General features: G+C 33.9%; 2 non-coding genes across 2 annotated transcripts; one reads left to right on the plus strand and one right to left on the minus strand.

Moving 5' to 3' along the window:
* Positions 1–5,112: 5,112 nt before the first annotated feature.
* Trnal-aag lies at positions 5,113–5,194 on the minus strand. Its single transcript has one exon. It is a non-coding gene; the product is annotated as a tRNA-Leu (tRNA).
* Positions 5,195–8,518: 3,324 nt separating this feature from the next.
* Trnal-aag lies at positions 8,519–8,600 on the plus strand. Its single transcript has one exon. It is a non-coding gene; the product is annotated as a tRNA-Leu (tRNA).
* The last annotated feature ends 8,767 nt before the right edge of the window (positions 8,601–17,367 follow it).

The raw sequence follows: 17,367 nt of genomic DNA on the forward strand, positions 1-17,367 counted from the left end.
AAATTCAATTAAGGCATTAAGAATTTCAAATTTGCCGATGTTTCGCAGCCGGCTGCTTCAAACAATTAAATAAAAAACCGCAAAACATTTTTAGATCAATACTTTAACATTTTGACAATCGACGATCCGTACGGATTAATCATATCAGCAACTCCTGAAACAATTACCTATTTTTTAAGCTGAAATGAATAAAATGTAACAAACGCAGGTGCCATTATCCAACAGCAATAAATATGAACGAGATTCCTTTTAAGTATGACTTCAACTGGAAAAGTTACACAAACGTTGTTCGTGGAGTGCTGACGCGTTAAAGATCTCGTGCACTGATGGTCTCTAAGTATAACGATGAAAAGTTTTACTGAATTCCGACCAAAGATAGATGCAAAACCTCAATCAACCAGTGGTAAATTCGTTAGCAATTCGTTTTTTGAACTTAGTCATAACAAAATCATTAAAACGCCTATTGCTTTTTCTCAATTATTTTCTTACATACACAACCTCGAAACTACCTGATCGAAGATTTCTCCAGCAATTTTATACCAGAAAAGGTAATAATCGTTTGCTTTTTTAAAAGAAACAAAACGTCGCCCTGGCGGAATAATGAATTCGGACTGACAGCAGAATTACAAGGCTTATCGACGATCAATAGTAACTATACGCAGGTTGGAAATTCGACGCAATTAAATATCAGGAAACAAAATAATCTGTGTCACTGTGAAATTAAAGGTGTAAGTCAATCGTTTAAACATTTCCCCATTTAATTAACGTCGACGAACGGTACTAAAACCGAGCGTAAGGTAAATGAACACCAGGTAACCTTCACGCAAATGACTTTGCTCTTGGAAGTTCCGCGACGATATTAATTCCTACCGTGCAACGTCACGATTTTCTCATCACCTCAAGAAACTTTAGCGGTGAGTGAAAGCGGTAACAACCTGAGACTCTTCACTACCGCAACGTTTAGCTGTTGTAAGCATCTGGAATCACGATAGCAAATTTATTAAGTTTTTTCGCAAACGCATTACATTCAAAATAGTTTAGGTATATCAGCACTTTCAAAAGAAAAAAATGTAGTCATTTGTAAATAGGAAGGAAGGCTTTATTCTAATACTTCCCTTTGTTGACATATTATAGGCAAGGAAATGGTGCAATACTAACGTAACGCCCTGTCGCCAACAAAAGTGGCAACCTACATAAATGTTATTTACTTCCGATTAAGGTTTATTCTTCCACAAATCTAATTCCATTAAGGCAGGAGATTGTGCCGGAAATCATCCTTATAAGAGCGTAAATTGTTTCACCAACACCATCTCAACTTTATTATCGTTAGATAAACGGTTCTCTGGCAGTTGTAAGTTAAACAGCCGTGCGTTACGATACGTTGTACAATATCAGGACTGTGAGTGACATAGTAGCTCTGTACCAGGAAATGCATTGAATAGGTGTGAATTACTTATTCTACTTGTAAAACGTGAATTAATCAAACAAATTTAAATTTAAGTGTCATTTTTAGCAAGGCTAATTTACAGAGTGTCCTGTAAAGTCATTAAGGTTAGTGAACATTATGAATTTCCTTAGCAGATTGAGATTAATAATTAATTCTAAGTTTATAGTTTCCAACGATTTTTCCCGTGACAAACACGCAGCTATGCTTGAACACTACAATGAAGATACGTTAAAAAAAATTAAGTTCATAATCCGTGCTGTATGATACTTCACACGCAGATTTCTTTTTTATATTGTTTTCTGAAGGAGTAGTAGAGATATCCTCTTTCCAATGCTAACTGTAAATAAAATCCTATATTTTTGTGTTTTTCATGTTCCAAACTTCCCTTTTCTATTTTTTTAATTAGCAGGTGTCTTGTGAACCACACGAAATGGTTGCCCAAAAACTTTTAAAGGGAAATCATATTTTATAATATATCCTTACCATTCCATCTCCGATATTATTAACGACACATGGCACCAACGCCGTAGATCCAGTCTGCGAAGTCACAACGGTGCTATTTTCTGTGGCAAAGTGAACCGGTGGGATTTCCTCGAATGGTGGAAATGAGACCCCCAACTCGTTCAAATCGTCTACCAAGTCCCCATCGCCATCTAAAATCAATATCGTTCGTTAGAATTATGTAAAACTGTTAGAAAGATTGAAATTCTGAATTTTTTTCCCTTTTACACGCAGTACCAAACTTTTCGATTCACGTCTGCGTTCAATTATAAAACACTAATCTGAATAAAATAGCATTTATTTATCTAACTTTGTTTTCGTATCGCTGTAAAATGTTTAATTTGGGTGAATAAATTCAAATTCAAATTAAGGCTGTAATGTTATTTCACTTCTCCAAACTGGGACATGTTACAAATCCCATATTGGACGTACTTTAAGGCAGGATTTGCATCGCGTTTAATTTGTTAATAAAAGCTCCGAGTTGTATTGACATAGATGTCTCTGCGAATGAACGAAACACCTAATAGTAGATAGAGCATCGTTGAGATTACTTCCTACCTAGTTAGGCGAAATTAATGGGTTTTCAATTTGAGTTTAAATTCGCGCTTACAGTTTGTCATGAATCTTGCCTGTATTAAAGGATACACAATGCCCTTTATTTATTACTAACTGTATTAGATATGATTGTGTTTTACCAAAATCGACAAAGAGAGAAGGTAGCTGTCAAAAGAAAACAATACAGCTCGACGAAATTACATTTACTGCCTGTTTTCGCGAATTATGCAAATTTAGCACTGTTTTAATACACATCCCAAATCTAAAACTAAAAATGATCGGTAACAAATTTTGTCAGTTCAAATTAAGACACTTTTGATTAAAATGTTGATGTTCTTGGGTTGTACCTTAATTTCATACTTAACAAAACAAATTATCGTTAGTAATATTATTAGGGGTTACTTATAAAATGGTTTGGAGTATTATTTAGCAGTGTTTTTCCTGCTAAGATTGGTCTATAAATCAGTTCCCTGTTAATTTCCGTGGAAATTACTTATTATACGTTACATAACTGCTTACTGTCACAGTTGACGTGTTTGGAAATGTGAGAGCTTCTTCTAAAAAATAAGCTGAAGTGTACTGCTCAAATTGTTCAGAGTACTACGCATCTAAATATAAGATGCACGTTGTGATAAGGGTTGGATTACTTTTCGCTTACAAACTTGTTTTTCAGTCTTAACTTGATTAGGTAACCTAATTATAAAGCTTATTTTTGGAAATGTATTTCGTTCTCTTATTTCTCTTACTTGGGTAAGGAAAAGATTCAGTTTTAAACCAAAGTGCGAGTAATTAACTTTTACTCGTAACGCGAACCGGAAAAAATTAACTGCTAACAAAAACACTACGTTGCAATCAATATAGTCTAGGGTTATAATTAATTCAATAATTATTATAATCATATCTCAACCAATTTGAATTGATATGCTGTAAGCGTCCAATTAATAATTAAGAAAGAACCCCATTTGATTTTTATATTATTCAAACTTTCGCTTGCTTTTGTAAGCGTCACCAGAACCATACCTGTAAAAAGGTATTTCTCTTTTTATCTGGTTTTAGTTCAAAATAGACGGAAAAAACGCAAATATAGCACACTTTCTTTAATTTTTAAGGTACACATACGAAATGCATAACTGATATATTTTTTCAATAATCATCTTTAATTGTTGAGCTTACGGAATCGGTTATCAAAAAAGGCGAGAAACTAAAAAAAAATGTAATGAGATTACAAGGACTATTGTTTTTTTAGAATAATTAAGTGTTAATAAAATTTGATGGTATAATCTCGCGACAGAATTAAATTTATTTACAATTTAATAAAAAACGGGGGATTGCAAGTTCCTAAATTAAAGTGCTTAATTCAGGAAAAGGGAGTTCTTTTAAAGATTTAAAATTTAGTTAAGGGAAAATGATGAAATACCGGAATTTAGGACGTAGTTTGCAAAGGACAACTTGTTAAGATAATTAGTTTTTAAGGATTTGGGTGGTTCCGTCTAATTTGCTCTTGTAACGAAGCACCTTAAAGTTACTAGTTTTAGTGATCACTCTGTAGATGAGCACCCGATATCTAGAAGTTCGGCGCTTCGTTACGAAAAGTGTCGGGCAGAAAGTATTTGTGTTGGTTCTATGAGATGAGGACACACGTTTTATTTAGTTGTGTTTGAGCTGCCGCTACAGTAAACAAAAGCTGCTATTCATTCGCCTTTTGCAACCGTTCCAGTCGACATAATTCAATTGTCTTTGTTGCGTCTTGTTATTTAGAAGACGAGGGAAAAATTAAGATTTTAGAATTTCAACTCCGTTGAGTAGTTATTAGCAGGTTTTTGTTTCCTATGTTAATTTAAAACGAGCAATAAAACTGCAAGGCCGTGCAGCTTTACGCCGTTATCAGTTTCGATAAGGGATCTGGTGGCGCCCGAAGCACTCCCGTTCCGCCGTTTCCTCCCTCCGTATTCCGCCGACTATCGCCGCCGTCACCGTCGACAAATTTGACTTGTAAATTACCGCTGGATTTTTCTTTCTTATCTGCATTACATTTCAGTTTTGAAGAAGAATAGTTATGCATATAAAATAGGGATATTATAGTAGAAAATTACTACGTCATTCTCACTAACTTCTAACATGTTTGCCATTTTTAAATCGCGATACAGGTGTAAAAAATTTGCTGTGGCTAGCACAGATTTTGTGTACCAAATTTGATTCCAATCGGTTCAGTCGTTTAGCCGGAAAAAAGAGTACAGACGGAGCGACAGACCGACATCATCAAGATTTTGTTTCATTCTGATTCCTGATCCTTGAAAACGTTTCCGTCAAAAAATGGAGGGGGGGGGGGATTTTTTAACCCAATGCAATACCTCCCTTACCAACGTGTGGGTGTGAAAAATTTGCTGTGGCTAGCACAGATACCAAAAAATGAAAAAGCGCAAATAAGAAAAAAAAGTTAAGGTACCAGTTAACGGTAGAAAGTTCTTACTTCTAATTATTAATACGAAATCTATTATGTAGTTAACATTTTGGTTACGTGATAATATTTGTAAAGTATACGATAAGAGAGAACAAGACCTTTATATTACGGATAACCCTAAATTTTTGGTTGGCTATGTTAAAATTAGTGGCAGCGGTGGGATTCGAACCCACGCCTCCGAGGAGACTGGTGCCTTAAACCAGCGCCTTAGACCGCTCGGCCACGCTACCTTCATGGTAACACTACGAACCTTATCGTGGACCACCTCCATTTTTTTCCACTGTGAAATGGAAAAAGAAGATGCTCTCAATGCACTCTTACTTTTCTAGCGAGAATTTAGGCAGAGTCCAAGTTTTCTAAAACTTGAAAAGGGTTTGGTGAAAATGTGTTTAATGCTTTCTTTTCTTTTTTAAAATATATACTAAAATTAAATAAGATAAATATCTCTGCATCTGCCCATTTCAGTACTCAAATTGCGAGTCATTGGTCATATTATGTTTTTTTTATCTGAAAATTGGGTTATCCTCTTTTGGATGACAATTTTTGAAATTTTGCAAAATTTAAAAACCAAGGCAGACTATCCAGCATTTAATAAAAAATACTGCATGTTTTACTCTACGTAAAATTACGCGGTAAGTAATTGTTAAAAGTAGGAACTTAAACATGTAAAGTGATTTTTTAAATATCTTACAATATGCAATTTCCTTAAAAAGCTACACTGTAGTCCTTTCTGTAGAACAAACGATCTTAGTGATTCACCACATTAAGGAAGTGCGTCTCTTGATTAGTGTTTACAGACTACTCGAATTACTTTTTTATTAATTGCATAACGTTGTGCCAGTACAAAAACTAACCGAATTCTAGAATGGAAAGGAGAATCTGAAATTAGCGTAGTGCTCGCAAAGTTGACATAACGGTTCGAGCAGCGTAATCCATATAAGGGAATTACGGTGCGAGTTAAGGAGAGTACACTTCATCATTCCAAAGAGCATTACATGCGAAACGATTTCGTGGCTATAGCAAGAATTTTATGAATCCTATAAAAGGATTTATAGCAGCCGTTCAATCAAATGTTTCAAGAGTCTTTATTGTAAATCCCGCTTTTGTCGCATGGGATGACCGACTGCAATTACTCACAAACCAAACCAATCATTCTTTTCCCTGTGTGCAAACTCTAAAAGAAAACGGATTCAAGGACAAAAATCAATCACATTTACGGTTTAGGTTTTTATTGCACTCCTGAGCTTTTGGACAAATACACAATAGTGATTTCCTAAATAAAAATTTCCCATACGGCCGCTTTTCGTCATTTTCCTCGCAATTTAGATCTACTTCAATGAATAAAAAATATGTTGTTTTATTTTCTCCCTTTAAAGCACGAAAGCACCCTTGTACTTTAAAAGCACTTTTGTTGGATAATATTCAGACGGATCTAACTAACGATTCAGAAGGCATAATTTTAATTTGTGCACATGTATTTTTCTACCCTACCCATACAACTTTGTTTTTGATTTTAATATGTAAAAGAGAGTTGAAGAAGTGTGGAAATACAAGCGATCCGGGAATTATACAAATTTCAACACGGCACTGGCTTATGAGTTAATTAAATGTTTTTCAAGAAGAAGTAAGCTGGTTCAGATATTGTTTCTTTATACATAATGTATACGAGAACTGTTCAAATATAAACATGATTTGTATCTCACAAACAAAATGAGATACATGTAGATGTGGTTCCCATCATAGGTATATTCTCCACAATGTACCTCTCCAGAGTATGCTTTGAATCGATATTCCCAAGGGAATGAGGATCATTAAATTTTTGTATTTACGCCTGGTTTATATGTCAGAGAAGCGATGCCGAAGAATATCGATTAAAATGAACAATTGGGGATTTAGTTGATGGACAGCAAGTGAAAATCATAAATTTACCTATGAGGTAGTCAATGTTATGTGTAAATAACGGTAGCCACATTAAAATAATCGCAAGACGATAATAAAAACTAACAGAGACTTAGACATAACCAAGTATAGAAAATGTCTTACTTCCTTAAAAATACATCTAATCACCACCTCTAAATTCTAAGTACCCTCCTCCCCTTCCCGAAAATTAACATAAAAGACTGGATCGTGTGGATTTTAATTTTCTGTTTAGCAATACAGACAATTACTTTTGAAGGTTGATAAAATCTACGTGAAATGCAACAATTTATTATTTAGTATGCAAATGTCCTGATGAAGCCTCTTATGACAATGGACGAAACGTTGACTTTTCGATCAATAAAGATAATATTATCCCGGAAGTCGCTGTCACATTATAGTGGTGTTGGTTCATGCATATAAGTGGCAAAATAGTTCACTTGGTGAAACCAGCATAACATTTGGCACATAGTTTCTATACTACCATACCTAAAAAAACACCGCGACACAAGTTGACCTGTCAACCCTGGTCAACTTCCTGACCTGTTGTTCTAACCAGTATCAAAAATTTGGTATCTTAGGTCGGTACATTGTACCTATGTTCTGAGAACCATCCGGATTTATTACTAATCTCCAGATTCCTGTATACCTTTTGCGTTAATTAAGAACCCATTCTAATTTTATTTTCCCCTTAACTAATACTTTGTTAATTGGGTCAATTACATTGTAATCAAATACGCGTATCATTTTTTTTTCATATTACGGGAATTCTACAAAGGTAGAATAATAATAATAATACATGCATATTATTATACAAAATAATAAACAATAAGGTCATTCATCTATTGTTTGAACATTAATTTCATTAACTACTTATAATTTATTTAGGCGTTAATTGTCCTTCAGATTGTTAAAGGAGTTCAACAAACGCAAGCACCCGATAAGTGTCCATCGTCAACTGAAGGTGTCACACTGACAGTCAACTTCGGTAACAATAACAACCCATTGACGTGCGGAGCAAGTCAACATAGGCGTGCTAATTTAAATTTATTGTTTCATTATTCTTTTTTATCGAAGAACAATATTTCCTGTGCTTTGTACTAACTAAGATTCCGTCAGGGGTGAAAAGAGAGGGAAAGTTCTGTAGATATAAGCTACCCCCCCTTTCCCAGATAAAACGATAGTTAACGAGTTACAAGATGGTTCCATTTTTTTTTGTCAAGTTGATAAGAAATATATGGTATTGTTCATGACGATAAAAGGAAGCAATTGGCGAAAAAAAAATCTTCCTTGGGAATTTTTTCATACAAATATCACTGACACTTGGACTTAATCTCCCTAAATAAAAGAGAGGAAGGGAACCCTCTTATCTCGGACACACTGTATACATTTGGCCTAATATACAAAGTTGAACTTGTGAATCCTGAAACGATGAGCTGATATTATTTATTTCTAATTCACAAACGCAGAGAATAATTCCTAGTTTTAGGTAAATTATTATTTTTTGAAATCACTTCACTTAGTTGGTCGGTACAATAAAGATACGAGCATTCGAAGTGGAGTTCTCATTTTAAATATAGGTATTATAAAAGCAGTATCGGATTGGTCCTTGATAAACTGGTTACCGTTATCACCAAGGTAGCGTGGCCGAGCGGTCTAAGGCGCTGGTTTAAGGCACCAGTCTCTTCGGAGGCGTGGGTTCGAATCCCACCGCTGCCAATTATTTTAACATACTCAGCCAAAAACTTGGGTTATCCATATCATAAATTCTCCCTATCGTATGCTTTACAAATATCGCATTACGATAATGTACTAGTGACAATTTTCAATTTCTGAAAATAAATTTGATGTTTTTTTTTGCTTTTCGTTCTAGGGATTTTTTACAATTTTTATTTTTAGGATTCTCAAACACTGAACTTGCATTTTTTAGGGACAAAGCGTTTAAAAATTGCACATGATTCATTTTCAGCTCAGTTTTCTCTTCAAAATGTAGAAAAAGTAGCTTTTATTGCAAAGGGTGTCTTTAGGAGCAATACATCATTTATTATTCCCCTATGTATGAAGTATTTAAACACCTACTACATGCTTCATGTATCTATGATCTTCAATTGTGCTTCGATTCTCGTCCTACTTTCTATTATTTCATACACTTCTAATGTAATACATGAGGTTAAACTCTTGTGATCACCCCTTCCTTGTTTCTACACTTTTCATCTTAGTTTACTATACTAAGGTTACTATTTCCTCATGCTCTACCGACTTGCGATTCGTATGGTTTTTAATCGCATCATCATTTTTTTCCAAACCATTTTCTTGTACAGTAGTCGGTAACATTTCCTTCTTCTTCCGATTTTTTTTGCTTTTCAGTTGACGTACTGTTTAAAATATTGCTGTCAAATTGCTATGATCAGACTGACTTCCGAATTACTGACCCGTTTTGGTCTTCAGTAATTACGTTTCTCAGCTTGTGTATTTATACATCCATATAAAATATAGATAAATATAAATAATAATATAGATAATATAAAGGATATACGAGTTTGGGATTAAAAGAGAAGAACAGTTTCCAAAATTTCCAAAATCGGAATACGGCCGGTGTTCCAGTCTCCTTTTATACGGAGCACAAAAGAAAAAATCTATAATTATTAATTACCATGTTTTTAAACAAACACATTAACCTTTATTCTGATTATAACATGATAAGTTAGGGTTGGAAGAAACTACGCGATATCTAAATTATTCCTGACCAGGATTTTAACTCATTTGGCAAATAACTTGATTTAAAGGGGTTTTTGTAGTTAACCTCATTTTAATTACAATCGTGGCAAACCAAATCATCGAACGGGTTTATTTCTTACTAACTAATCTAATTTATTGTTCCACCGAATTACATTTTACAACGTTAGGGGATTCGAACAGAGGTAAATTAACAATACATTTACACAGTTCTTTAACATGTTAATAGGTTCTTGTAGCTTAATTAAAATGTTAGATAGATCGGTAGTGTAATAATTTATTACAGAAATACAAACATTTACATATCCGCCTTGTAAGGTCATTAAAAAAAAGATTATGCGAGAATGTAAATAATGCCGTGTTCATCCTCATACAAAGCATCCTAATCTCGGGGCGAAGCATCAGACAGCCGGATTCAAGGAGAGCTACGTTAAAAGGCTCAACAGCACCTGCACGGCATTTTAAATACGTCTTAACCCCAGTTATTCTGAATATTTTATAGGAGATTATGGCGATATTCCACTAAGCGCGTCCTCTGTGAGTTGCCCAACTTAAAAAATGAGATATGAAATGGATTTTTTCTGTAATATATTTAGGAACTTATACCGTAAGTTTATAGGGCGATTTGTTTTCGGGATGCTGTATACGAAAAATCATATTTAGTAGTTTTTTGTATTCGCATACGCTTTAGGATCCCAGCTTTCGGGTTACATAATGCATGGTTTTAGTGGTAAAGTTATACTCGTAACTACTCTGGTTTTGAATTGAGGAAATTGTGTTTGTTATAAATTAATTTAAAAGCTGTTTGACTCCCAATTGGATAAAATCTCTTGACAGTTTGACAATTCGAATATAGTCTGAAAGGAATAAGGGCAAATTATTTTGCGACAGAAGCAAGAATTTAAAGTTTTGCGATTCAAAGCGTTGTATCTGAACATAGATCTATGTTAGTAGTATATGAGATACATCTATTTCTGGCAGACAGAATGGAAGCTGTACATAACTTTCAACCATAGTTTGCCGCAAACTTTTCATCTATATTCGAAACGAACCATAATATTTGCGCTTCTAGTTCATGTAGGTTGAGCATGATTATAAAACGAGATACCTAAATATAAATCTAACCAAATATCCACCAACAAAGAATTTAAAGTTAAACTTTACCTTTAAAAATAATTTGTAACTACAATTACCACCTAATTTTTCAATGTCTATAAAGGTATATTTACTACAATACAATTTTCATGAATGCAAATCATTTTCAAAGAAAGGCGTTTAGTTAAATTAATTTCTTTTGTTATGCTGGTTTCTTTAAAGTACGTATTTCAGAACTTTCGATTGTTTTATTTTAACACCTTTCTAAGTATTTAAGTTCTTAGGGACTGAACCTATTAATCAATTTTCTTGGGAAATAATTTCTGTGCATTCCAGTTAAGACGAGTTACCCTTAATATAACTTGATAAGTAAAAAGAAACACTCCAATGTTTTCAGGGAGACACATTTCTACGTAAAAATCAACATTTTCGGACACCCTTCCTCTTAACAACCTACATGTCAAGAATATCAAAAAGTTGACCTTATAGTTTGCAATGGAATTTAAAAGGTAATGTATTCCATTTCTTCTGCCACTGCTTATCGTTGGAAGGTAAAGCATGTTACAGGGTTGGATCAACAGAATTATAAGACCTTTCAAATAAGAGGTATCACTCGACTGTTACTTTCATTTCCAACTTTAGATATGAGGGTTGTTGTGGGGAGGGGGTGGCTAACAGGCGGTTGATTTTTACGTAAAAATGTTCTTTAAATCATCTAATGGTTCGTAGTGATTCCTTTTAAGGAATACATAGGTGGGTGAATTTGTACGTATGCTATCTTTTGAGAGAATCTATGCAGAATGTGCTAGATTAATTGCATGGATAAGGTCAATCAATGTACCATGCTAGGGGGTTTTATGTGCTCTGTTAAAAAAACATTGAATTTCGGAATTTAGTAGAAATTATTTTAAAAAAATTAAGGGAAGTAGGTAATGGCGTAATGACGTAACGTAAAAAATGTACCTATTGCGTAATTCGATCAACATTATTTGTAAACAAATTAGCAAATTACATACTCGTACATAAGAGTAATCATATCAGTCAACTCCTTCATTCATACTCTCGCCGAATAAATCATCAAGTAAAATAGTCCCATTATTCCTGGAACAATTACTTTACTTACTTGAAGTAACCCCTACGACCGACGAACGACCCTTGCATCTCTGTAATCTACGTTTGACACCGTTTCCTACCGCATACAACTTACAATTGTTCGCGCATCTTTAAGGATCGATATAGGTTCTATTTGTTTGTTCTCGCGAGATGTTTCGATTTCGTATCTCTCAAAAGTTGCCTGATGTCGTGCACTGAATTTTATAAGGAAATGTACACATAACCTGGAAACGTGATTTAATGGTAACTGTGTCATATTTTCTAGAGCGAGATTGATGCATACTTTAAAATGCTATTTAAATCATTCTTTCCTTATTTTCTGAAATTGCGTTTACCCAGTGCATCGTAATACCAGAACATGACTCCTGTGCTTTGAATGTTATCTACATGAATATTTTCCCGATGAATGTATACAGGGTGGTGCCTAGCGCAACGCAGCATAGGGATTTCAATGGTAATTTCTTTATAGTCAATTACTAGCTCCCCTAATTATTTTAGAGCAAAAGTCTAAATACGTTTTTTTTAGAGAAAAAAATACTGCATCTGTTCATACTAGTAGTTATAATTTTCCATTTTTCAAAACCGTAGAAATCGACAAAATAAAAAATTACATTTTTATAAATCAGTGATGCTTTGGAATCTTTTAACAAACTACAAGCGCGTCGCATCTAAGCTATCGTTGTTTGACGTCGAACGATTTTCATATTTATAATAATAATAATAATAATTTTTATTTCATGTGCAGGCAGTACAAAAAGAGCTTACAATCGTCACACAATGGAAAATGAACACAACATATTTATACATTTATAAAGATATAGCGGAATTTAGATACTCATCTACACTGTAAAACGCCCACTTTACTAAATACCGTTTGATTATTTTTCGAAACTGATGAGGTTTTAATGTTTTTATAGACTGAGGTAAGTGATTATAACATTTTAAAGCTACGACGTTAGTACTATTTTGCGATTTGGTCAATCTACAGAAAGGTATTCTGTACGATAGCTTGTCCCTAGTGTTATGGTCGTGAACATCACTTTTTAATATATTATTTATTGAATTGGACCTTATAAAACAAACACATTCTAGAATGTACAAACAAGGCAAAGTAAGTACCCCTAATTTAGAAAAAATATGACGACATTCGTCGCGGTACCCAATATTAGCAACAACTCGAACAGCTCGCCGCTGCAACTTGAAAGCATGTTTAGATTGGGGACAATTACCCCACGCCAGTATTCCATAAGCTAGAACGCTTTGACATAACGCATGGTATGCATTTAAGATGACTTTTTGAGATACATTATTTACCAACCTACGCAACACAAAGAGATTTTTAGTTTACTGTCCAAGTACACGCCTAGAAATTTAATAGATTTTTGGCTTACATTGCTTTCGAAGTTCTTTATATTTAACATAAGGTTCTCTGTTTTAGTTACATTTAGCGATAGTTCGTTTTGACTGCACCACCCATTTAACAATTTTATGTTGGCCTCCGAAACACGTAACACATTATTTACATTAGCACCACCTGCTAACAGAGTAGCATCATCTGCATATAGGACACAGTCAGTATCTTTTAACAGAGAAATTGGCAAATCATTGATGTAAATAAGGAAAAGAAAAGGTCCCAAGATACTTCCTTCCTTGTACTCCTCTAACTACCGGTAATTTTTTTGATATTACGTTTCTTATACGCACACATTGATATCTATTACTAAGATAGGATTCTATCAATGCTAAACTTGTTTTGTCAAAATATATTTAATTCTGTTTCAACTAACCGACGCAATAAAAGGCATCTTAGGGTAATGTTTTTTTAGAGAATGTATGCTGCATCTGCATCAGATACTATTTGTTTATCATTTTCCGGAATCAGAGTACTTACATAATCGAAGAAAAAAAACTGATTTGAAGAGGATTTGTTCCTAAACTTATATTCGGATTTTCCGCTGCTGCAGCCAAAACGTTGAATGTATTGTCGTTTTCCTGATGGTTTTGAGGGACATTTTGAACGTTATTGCACTTGCAGTTCTTTAACTAATTTATAAACAAGTATAAATTTAATATACGTCAAAGGCAAATAATGAAACGTGATCGCTGTTTTTTTAGGTAATTCCAAGGCATATTTGGTTTATTGTAAAATGAACCTTTTTATTTTGTCGATTTCTACGGTTTTGAAAAATGGAAAATTATAACTAAAAGTATGAACAGATGCAGTATTTTTTTCTCTAAAAAAAACGTATTTACACTTTTGCTCTAAAATAATTAGGGGAGCTAGTAATTGACTATAAAGAAATTACCATTGAAATCCCTATGCTGCGTCGCGCTAGGCACCACCCGGTATAGTTGTTACTTTACTCACCTATCATTTTTAATTAAAACGGTAGAACAGCATTACATTTTTAATTCTGTTTGTTATAACCACAGTGTAATAGTTATTTATGCATCAAGGGCGTTAAGGAGATATTTACACCGAGGACGATTGAGGCCGAGGGATTGTAAGTCGCCCGAGGGTTAAATATCGAGTAATGCCTGAGGTGCATACAAAATTTTATTTTTCATCGTTTCAAATAATGCATTTCCAATATACAAATGTAATGATTATTGTTTGACCAACATTAAAGTGCTTCATACGAATCAAGTAGCTTTTTCCTTGCTTAATTCCATCAATATATTTGACAGGCCGTTTGGGGGTATAATGAGATGACAATCCATTATGCCCTCTTATTATTAGGGAAATGAAAAACAAACAATAGAATAGTGAAACAACCTCCATGTACAATGTACATTTTGAAAACAGCGAATTTAAAAAATACAAATTCATTACGCGCTTTGGTGCCCAAAAAATAATGGTTAATGGGGTAAGTGCAGGCCCTTTTCTATTACGCAAACAAATGCACATACCAAAAATAAATAAATTCACTCTTATAACAGTTTAAAATAACATAATTTTATTTTCAATTACCAAGAGGCCCTTTGGATACATTCAACACTTATGGAGCGGACAGTTAGCATCTGATTCTTCATAAGGGTATTGTCAGAAGGTAACAAGAGCATGAGAGCGGTGGGGGTCTAAATAGTCGCGTAATTACAAAAAAATCAATGGTGCGGAGCGAGAGTCCGCAAGCGACCACTGTAGGGTTAAAATAATTATGGAGTATAGTCAGTATACTGTACAGTTTATAAAGGTGAAAGATTAAATGACAAAAAAAGTCAAATTTGGTGTCCCATTTAAGAACACGTTTTAGCACTAAAGCGTCATCTGTAATTTTTTTCAATCTGGTACTTACAAATTGTACAGTATTTAATTAAACCAATTTTGCGAAATAATAATGGGTTAAGCAAGCTGACTATCACTCGCCGGTAAAGTCGAAAATGGCATCATATTTAATACCCTGCTATAAATCAATTTATCATACACGATATCAGTACATATAAGAAATTTAACGTGATAAATTGACGCCACGCGTATAAATTATAGCGACGTATCAAAATTTAAAAAATTTGGTTTTTCACCCTAATTGAAATCAATGTGATTAATATCATTTGCTCATGTTTCCCAGTTTCCATCTCAGAGTTACGCGTAAATTTAATAATATGGAAGGTAACAAAATTATTTAGGCTGAGGTATGTTCCTCTAGATCCAATGTATGTGATGTCCTCCACAAGGGTCGTGCGGCCTCGAAGATGGATAAAGTATACTTTCACCTCGCGTGGTTAAATTTGTTTTTAGGTTGTAAGCTTTGTAAATATTTTGTTAACATTCCAACCCCTGTGCCTTCAACGTGTTAAAATGGCAGCCAAGTAAATACTTCCCAAAGATATTTACACGACTTCAACGGTAGCGAACCGCAAAGTAAGAATTTATCTTAGATTCCAGCTTTAGAGCTATCAACCCCTAAAAGAATTTAGTAGGTACCGTGAAACTTCTCGCATCGGCTTGGAAATTTACCATCGTAAATCTGGATATTACAACACAAAAAATAGTGAATAATGCGCGACTTGTGTCCAAATCAGTAGAAATAAATAACGATCCGTCTTTCGTTCCAAGGAATTTGGTTTCCAGCCATTATTTGCCCGTATAAAAAATAAACATTAAGAGTGTAATAAATCAGTGTATTTGTTGTTTCCGTCAGAGCATAGGGACAAATCGACTGTGTAACATAGATTTTCCATTCGACACAGCAGCGTTGTGTAACATCCCGAGATGAGGTTTCCACTTTTTCGTAACATTAGCATAGGTAATTATGGTTGTAATGAAATTAGGAGACGGTTGGTATTTGATTAGCGACTGGGAACGAGAGAAGACTTCCTACGAGAATTTCGTCTGTTAACAAAACTAAAACTTCAACAGCAAATAAGGGATATGCTTAAATTTAAAGGGATTCAAGTTTTAGTGTGTAGATGGTTGGAAAATGTCAACGCCGTAGTTGAGTTGTAAATTTAACTTTCACATTAAATTAATCAAGAAGTTTGTTAAGTAATTTATTTGCTTAAAGTGTCAAGGTTGGTGAAAACTGAATTTCCGACAAATGCATGCTAGTGTTGATTGCAAAGGCTGTATAAATTGTCCTTAACGCTAGATTTTAATTAAATTTCTTATAATTCAGAGTTTGAAAATTACATGAACTGCATTTTACCCTTACGAAAATGTTGTAAAAGTAGCGTTCAAAGAAATGCATTTGTTGATCTGCTAGTCCGTCCGTAACCAGTTTTTTGGTTTGAACATTTTGCTGTTGAGCTCCCATGCAGAGATTTGTTTTATCTCATATTTACTTTAAAGTTCATATAAACTTAAATCATTCCCACTTAAAGCAACGAATGTTTTAGCCAAACACTCCTCACGGAAAAATTTCGATAAATTTACTCGAGTTAGTTTCTCATATGATTAACTAAGTTCTTTATGGGATACCCTGAATATTTCAGCACACATATCCCAATGTCTCTTTACCTATGATATTACTCACCATTAAAGTTGTAGCGAGTTAAACGATTAAATGTCGAAATTGATTAAACGAATGCTTTTTATTCAATGGATCATCGCATTTTTTCTCCAGCCACTGCAAAGTTCATTAAAGCGGAGTTAACTGGAGAGGAACGATACGTTAATTAAAAAAATCAGTCTTTATTAAAATCGGTACATCAAGTATAACAATGTACTATAAAAGTAGCTTAAGGTACTCATTAAAAATGCAGCATGAGCGTGATTAATACTGCGAACAAAACAGAATACTTGGACTATTGTTAAGGTGAGCTAACGGTCTATTATAATAATTTTAAATTTCCAATTCAAATTTTAATTTCAGAAAAAGCTTCTTTATTTATTTTTTGGAAAATTAGAGCAAGAATATTTCCAGATCTTTTTTAAATAAAATTTGAAAAAAGGTTTTGATAAACAAAAGGTTTAAAGATTGAGGGTGCATGTATTACCATTTCGTTTTGTTAAGGGTTGCTACAAAAAATTAGTTGTTTAAGGTTTTAATATTTTAGACTTGTTGAACATACATGTATTGGTACCGGCATGTAGATGACACAT

Source organism: Photinus pyralis, unplaced genomic scaffold (genome assembly GCF_008802855.1).
Source record: "Photinus pyralis isolate 1611_PpyrPB1 unplaced genomic scaffold, Ppyr1.3 Ppyr1.4_LG1, whole genome shotgun sequence".
NCBI classification, from domain to species: domain Eukaryota; kingdom Metazoa; phylum Arthropoda; class Insecta; order Coleoptera; family Lampyridae; genus Photinus; species Photinus pyralis.